We start from the raw sequence: 6,786 nt of genomic DNA, 5'->3' as shown, positions 1-6,786 counted from the left end.
TCTATCCTAGAGACACGTACCTATGCTGCTCCTACCCTAGGAGTATGCATTCCTTCATTCACCCACACACATTCCACATCCACTTAGGAAATGTTCTACTCCTACACTAGGAGAAGACATCCAAAAATATTCAATGTCTTATTCTACTTATCCAATAAAGCCCCAGTTATCCTAGTTGATACTCCATACTGTTATCATTGAATTAAAAGGGATGGCTGATCTCTAAAAAAAGAGAGAGAAAAAAAGAAAAGAAAGAAAGAGGACAAAAGTCCCAATGCAAAAGAAAAGAAAGACAGCCAAATCCTTGTTCTCAGATTAGGGAAGTATGTTATCTCCAAGGAGAAATTGTAGAATAAGATATTCATCATCAGTTATCACCCCCTCATTACCACTTTCATTCTTATCATTCACTTCATTCACTACACTTACATGCACATATGACTTGATTGTATAATTAGTTTCTCTGGATCCATGGTTTAACTATGCAATACATGCGAGTAGGTTTGAATTATCTTTCCCACTTATGAGCTCCACATAAGCTAATTAGAAGTAGGGTGAGAGAGAGAAGGCAACTATGTCTTAGTGATACAAATACCACATATTCTGAGAGCAGAGAGAAGACATACTCACTTGCCTTAGAGAGGATCCAAAAATACCACATATGAGAGACTGGAAAGTGTCATACAAGGAAACTCTAAGTTTTATTTGAAAATCTTTCAAAACGCTAGAATAATAGTTGATCAAAGAGCAGGTAGCATAGTGCTCGACTTAACTGTTTTGTCTTTCAACTGCCCAAGACCAAAGTGATAGCTATAAGCCCCATGGTGAAAGGTAAAATGGGTGAGCCTTGAGTCAGAATAGTTCACTCTAATTCAGAGGGGAGTCCCTGTTTGAATACTTGTGTACTTGTGAGGCGTGAAAGTATTGTAGCAACTCTTGATCCAAGTTTACTAGTTAGGCTTTGCTAAGGGACTAGCAAAGGGTAAGCTTGGGGGAACTTGTTGACTGTCCTTAATGCCTATTTTATACCCTCAACTATTGCTCAATACAACATGATATCAACCATAAAGCATAGTTGTAGGGTTTGATTCTAACAAGTTCCATGATTTTTGGTATTCTCACTTGTTTTGTAGGAATATGCAATTTCCATCAAATAAAAGTATGTCAAATGAGTATTTGGACTATACCATTGCGATGGGCTCGTCGAGACGATCGAAACGGACATATCATTTGCTATATTTGGAGTCCATAGTAAAAAAAGATATTAATTTTACTAAAAAAAGGAGAATTACCACTAATGGGCCCCACGCCCAAGGAAAACCCATGACATGAGAATAGGCTCATATGGCATGATAGAGGCCCAAGAGAGGCGCTCCAAGCTGCTCCCTTAAGTGGGCTCACATGAGGGATGATTGGAAGGCCCAAGTTGATGTATAATAGTCCAACAGAGCAAAGATAAAAGAATTAGTCCCACATCGCCTGTCTAGAAGAGGTGGAAGGCTTTACTAGGCTAATAAATAAAGAGGTAGACCCCCTCCATGGGGGCACCACATTATGGAGATGTAGAGGCATCCCTCGAATGGATGACCTCTCACCTCTAGAGAATTAAGACTAAACTTTCCAATGTAGTAGATTAGTTCTAGTTGAGAGTTAGGGAGAGCGGCGCTACGCCTGGGTTCTGGAGGAATCTTCTGGAGGAGTCTTCAGAGGAGTCGTTAGAGTTCTGGTATATCTTTGTATCTTTTCTTGTAAGACTTATGCTTTAATATATTTTATCTTCTCTATTTACTTTTATGCATTACATTTGATTGGTTAGTATAGTTGTTATACTTTAGCATAGGATCTCCGCCCGCATTGGGTGCTCTAGTTATTAATTGTGATTAGAGTAGTAATTTGTAGTAGAGACATGGTGTCTAGACTATAGGTTGCCTGAGATTGCATCCAGTTCTATGGATAGTTGTGGTAGCCCCAGGTGGTGACAGCCCTGACGGCCGACGTATTCCACCATGTTTGGATTGGTGTTGTAGGACCGTAGTCGGAGCTTCCTAGTCCCCTTCTCATCTTTCCATGACTAGTGTTCTTATGTCCTGAAGTGTTATTGTGTGATTGCTTTACCTACCATGAATTAGTTATTATAGAACCCTAGTAATAGAGAAGTATTTATGAACCTTAAACTCTCCCGTTGTCCTCTCACTTTAGCTATCTACTCTTTTATCATAGAATTCTCTGGTGTGTGTCATATATGCATAATTCCTATCATCTATTATTTACCCCTACTTTAGTCTAGTTGGTATATTAATTAGTAGATACATGATGGTGAACTATCAATATCTTTATCCATTGTTTTCTAGTGGTAAAATATAAATAACGATACCTAGAATACTCTCGGTAAAATGCTACAATGGTTTTCTGTGCGCTTGTGGAATCCTTTATATTTTAACTGTGCATAAGAAATACCAATAGTTATCATATCATCAATCAAGTTCTATAACTAGCATACACCACACAAGCATGCATATTGTATTTAAAAACTTATGCAATGCAAGCAAGCACATTAATATGCACAAATCAAATGCAAACAATCAATGTTCATGAGCTTGCTCCCCCTACTTGTGTGCTTCTCATGTTCAAGAATTTTGATCCATCAAAAATCAAATGCAAACAATCAATGTTCATGAGCTTGCTCCCCCTACTTGTGTGCTTCTCATGTTCAAGAATTCTGATCCATCTTTTTCTTCAATGTTGCTCTCTCTTGGTCCATGTCCATGTTCAAACCAACTTCCCATCTTTTATTGTCTAACATCTCCCATGATCATATCTTTGTTCCAACTTCTCCCCCTTTGTCATCAATTTCTATAAGAGGTATGTGATACCAATTAAATCACTTGATACCAATTTGAAAAGTGTGCATCTCATTGTGACAAAGGATCATATATGGGATAGATGGTTGAGGCTTGAATCTTGCATTTTTTATGGACATACCATATGTGTTGGAATCTTACATTTGTTTTATCATTGTTGGTGTATTGTTCTAATTATAGCTTTGTTTGCTTTGTGTATGATTGTCTCCATTGGAATGCGTGTTGTTGATTGATGATCGAGTATAGACGGTGAGCAATATGTTGGTGATCAAGGCCAATCTTTTGATGACCAGTAGGAACAATAGGAAAGTTTTGATCAAGGCAAGTATAACTTGGGACCATCCTTGTTACCTACACACTTTTTAATACATATATCATATGCATGTGTCCACCTTGACAACCCTAGTGAAATCATAGATGATTGTTATCTTGAATTCCTTGATACCTATTTGGATATGCATTTTGGGTAGTTCTTGAACCATTTACACAGGCGGTTCTGTTATGTGAACCGCTTGTGTTAATTGATTTACACAGGCGGTTTACATAACAAACCGCCTGTGATTTATCTTCCTATAAATACCCCCAGCCCCTCTTCTTCCTCCTCGGGCAGAACTGTAGCTCACAGCCACCTTCCATTGCAGCCCATCTTGAAGGTCCAGATTTTTCAAAATACAAAGGGGGAGGTTTTGATCTTCATTTCTTGGAAGGAGGTGGCTAAGAAAGGTTAGTTGATGCCTCTAATGCCTCTTTTTGTGCCCTCTTGCTCAATTTGAGCTACTTTTTGGATCTAGGGTTTCACCATGAGAGGGAGAGAGTAGAATAGCTAGGTATGGTCTATATTTGCTCAAATGAGGTTGCTTAAGATGGTTAGATGATGTCTCTCCTCTCTTCTTTTTTATGTTTCCTTCTCTAATTAGTGAATCCAAGAAATATATATGTAGTAGTTTCCATGAATGGTGTTTCCATGCTTGGGAAGATAGAGAAAGATAAGTTTTCTTTTTAGTTTTTTAAATTATATTGTTTAGGATGTTATTTTTATGTAAATTTGATTTAATTATGCGATAAGCATTTTTCATATATGAGGTTGCTTAAGATGTTGCCTCTCCTCTCACCATTTCCATGTTTCCTTCTCAAATTTTTTTAGTGATATAAAGATATATATTTAGTTTCAATCAATAGTGCCGCAGACTCAGGAGTTGTCCCATCCCACATCTCTTTCCACTCCACCAACCTCTCCAATCTTGCATCCACAATCCCCACCACCACCATCACCAATAATGCCTCAACCACCATCCCCGCCACCATCAAAACCCACTCCCCCACCATCACCTAAACCCCAGGCTTCACCACCATCACCTAAACCCCATGCTTCAACACCGCAATCTTCCACACCACCGGCACCCAAAAATGATGATAAGATACCACCGCAACCAAATAAAACAAAATTCTCGGTCCCCAAATTGGTTTCCCTGAACGAGCCAAAGAAGAAGGCCGCTGGTACGACCCTATTTTTGTCCGGAATTGCAAGGAGCCGCACTTCAAAACTTGTTGACTTGGCAGAGCATGAGAAGGAGGGGACGAAAAGCTTTGAAACACGTATTGTCAATATCAGGCCACCAACAAAGGATGATTACAAATTTGTCCCTACTAAATATGAGCCAGGCAGACCACTACTTAGTTGGGACAAACTCAAAAAGATCCCAGCTGGTATAAAAAGGATGCATGACTGGTATATGAGAGCAACTTCTGTAGGCATTGACACGATCAATGTGATTATACCACCAAAAGCATTCAACAATGAGCGTACAAAGGCAATCGTTACCTTCGATGACATGTGGACGTGCAGCTGGTAACCGTGTTTGCATTGTAAGTGTCACTCGTACTATCTTGTGTTATTATTCATGAGTTGCATCAATTTTCAACATCTAACATACAAGTGCTCCTTGCAGAATGAATTTTGAACAACAAGAGATGCGGTACGGTTCGGATCCGGATAGGTCTGCTAGTAAAAGTGTTGCGTATGTGATCCCGATGAAGATATGTGAGGAGCGGCACAACTTTAGAATCAAAGACAAACACGACTCCTTACAAGGTTTAGATCCCGCTGAGCGTAAGAAGATAATAGATGAAAATCGACTAGATTATGAATGTAAGTACGACTTCTACATAGCCTTGGCACTGCTCAAGTATCAAGATTGAGAATGTGTTGTTGCCCCATACAACTTTGGGTAAGTGTCAGTTTGTATTCATCATCATATTAGTAATTTAATGGGCACTTGCATCATAAATTCGATTCTCTCAGGGACCACTGGATCTGCCTCCTCATTAATCCTAGTGTAGGACGTGTGCTAGTCCTATACTCTGCAGACTATGATCCTTCAAGTTATGCAAAATTCATTATACATTTGGAACGGTAAGTTGAGTAAATTAAATATTCATACCTACTTTTATAAGAGTTTCAGAATAATTTGAGGATTGTGTATTCGATACTATAGGGCCTATAGGTATTATAAGATCAAAGGTGGAAGGTGCGGTTCATCAGAACCAGGGCAGCCATTGAGATTATTTTATAAATGGCCGGTACGTACCAAAATATCACAAGCTGTCTTTTATAAATATGGAATGTATATGACGATGTTGCAACTAATAAATATCCACTTTTTCGTCATACATCAGTGCCATAAGCAACCAGTCGGATCGGTCCACCGTGGATTCTACGTCTACGAGTTTATGAGAGAGACCGGAAGATATGTAACTAACCCTTCTAAGGTAATGCTCTAATAGTCGTTTATATAATTGTGTCATTTTTTGTTGCTAAGCATGTGTTATGAACTATAAATTTATGATGTTTCTAACTTCCTCTGCTGCAACATGAGTTGGAAAAGACGAAGAGCGTGACTCAAGTTGTTCTATACAACATAGTTGAGGACCTCTACACTTTTCTCTTGAGAGAAGCTATTCCCACCGAAGGGAAATATCACGACCCGACCAGCGTCCTAGCAAAGCCTGAGTTTAGAGCGCTAAGAGATATTAGTAGGCTAAAGCTATCTCGATCGGGTTATTAGAGCAGAGGTTTCAGATGTGAAACCTCATATGTCTGTAAACAAAAAACTTTGATGTGTGATGTTTGTAATTAATATAATTTTTATGTACAAAGTAATGTTATATATAAATATATTGCATGTTGCATTGGTTGAATCTTCTAGCCTAACATAGTTTCAATATTAATGTATAATATATATATATATATATATATAATATTAAAAATAGGGTTTGCAGGGAAAATTTGGAAATTGGGTTAAATTGGAAAATCTTACCACAGGCGGTGAGCTTATGAGAACCGCCTGGCGGCTCACATAAACGAACCGCCTGCAGAAATTAATTTCTACAGGCGGTTCACATAACAGAACCGCCCGCCTGTGGAAACAAAGTTTCCACAGGCCTATAGCCACTGGCGGTTCGTCAATCCGCTTGTAGAAAGGGGTTGTGAGCCGCCTGTATAGTACCTCTGTGTACTAGTGGCAACAAAGGACAGGAAATATTTCGATATTCATTCATCTATGGTTTAGCATTTAGTAGCATTAATATATGACATTCTACAAATTCTAAGACAACTTGGAAACATCCAAATGACACATATACTCATAGATTATTTCAATTATAAACACTTTCTACACAAATTTTCTTTAGTGGTGGCTAAAACAGATTTTTAGAGGTGGTCGGTGCAATCGCGCACTGCAATGCCTCCGTCACTGAAGATTGGGTATCTGCAACTATGGGCTTCTAAATCGCTCCTAAAAATGTCATTTTTAGAAACGGTTATGCTATGATAACTGGCCTTGAAAATGATTTTTGGCTTTTTTAAAAAAAAGACTCATTGGCGACCACACTGCCACGACGGTTTGCATACCGCGCCAAGCCACCA

The 6,786-nt window shown here is 38.8% G+C and overlaps 1 long non-coding RNA gene across 1 annotated transcript; it reads left to right on the top strand.

The window, feature by feature from the left end:
- On the top strand, positions 3,988-5,848 carry LOC8083770. Its single transcript, XR_002447998.1, has 6 exons — positions 3,988-4,727; positions 4,811-5,089; positions 5,164-5,274; positions 5,357-5,441; positions 5,538-5,630; positions 5,747-5,848. It is a non-coding gene; the product is annotated as an uncharacterized LOC8083770 (long non-coding RNA).

Source organism: Sorghum bicolor, chromosome 9 (assembly GCF_000003195.3).
Source record: "Sorghum bicolor cultivar BTx623 chromosome 9, Sorghum_bicolor_NCBIv3, whole genome shotgun sequence".
In the NCBI taxonomy this organism is placed as follows: domain Eukaryota; kingdom Viridiplantae; phylum Streptophyta; class Magnoliopsida; order Poales; family Poaceae; genus Sorghum; species Sorghum bicolor.
This window is presented reverse-complemented; position numbering and strand designations above follow the sequence as displayed.